The sequence below is a fragment of the Alexandromys fortis genome, unplaced genomic scaffold (assembly GCF_014885135.2).
Source record: "Alexandromys fortis isolate MF-2015 unplaced genomic scaffold, M_Fortis_MF-2015_v1.1 scaffold_78, whole genome shotgun sequence".
NCBI classification, from domain to species: domain Eukaryota; kingdom Metazoa; phylum Chordata; class Mammalia; order Rodentia; family Cricetidae; genus Alexandromys; species Alexandromys fortis.
The window spans coordinates 5,410,851-5,411,336 of record NW_026067977.1 but is presented as its reverse complement, the minus strand read 5'-3'; positions in this window follow the sequence as shown (position 1 = coordinate 5,411,336).

Here is a 486-nt window from a genome sequence, read left to right as displayed (position 1 = left end):
CGCTATAAAATTCAAATACTGTTGACAGAGAAAGAAAGTAGGGTACAGAGGTGGGGACTTTTCACTTTGGAGTCGAAAGGTCAGAGTGGAATCCACCGAAAGGGGGCTTTTGAGCAGACTTAGAGGTAAAAAGTACACTGGGCAGACAGATAGACACCTGGAGGCAGAGCTCACCAGGTTGCTGAAGGGCTCAGTACAAGTTTGCCTGGCAAGCTGTAAGAACTGAAGTATAGCAGCAGTAGAATCAAAGGGAGGGGGTAAGGACAGTTAAAAACTAAGGTTTTAGGGGCTGAGCACTTCAATCTCCAGCAGAGCAGAAACCTGTGTGGTAGGCACGGCAGCACTTAGGAAGAAGGGTCAAATATCAAGGTCATCAAGATTTCTTCCTGTTTTAGAAGCTGGGAGTCTGAGATCAAGAATTAAGTTGGGCCGGGTGGTGGTGGCACAAGCCTTTAATCCCAGCACTCGGGAGGCAGAGGCAAGTGG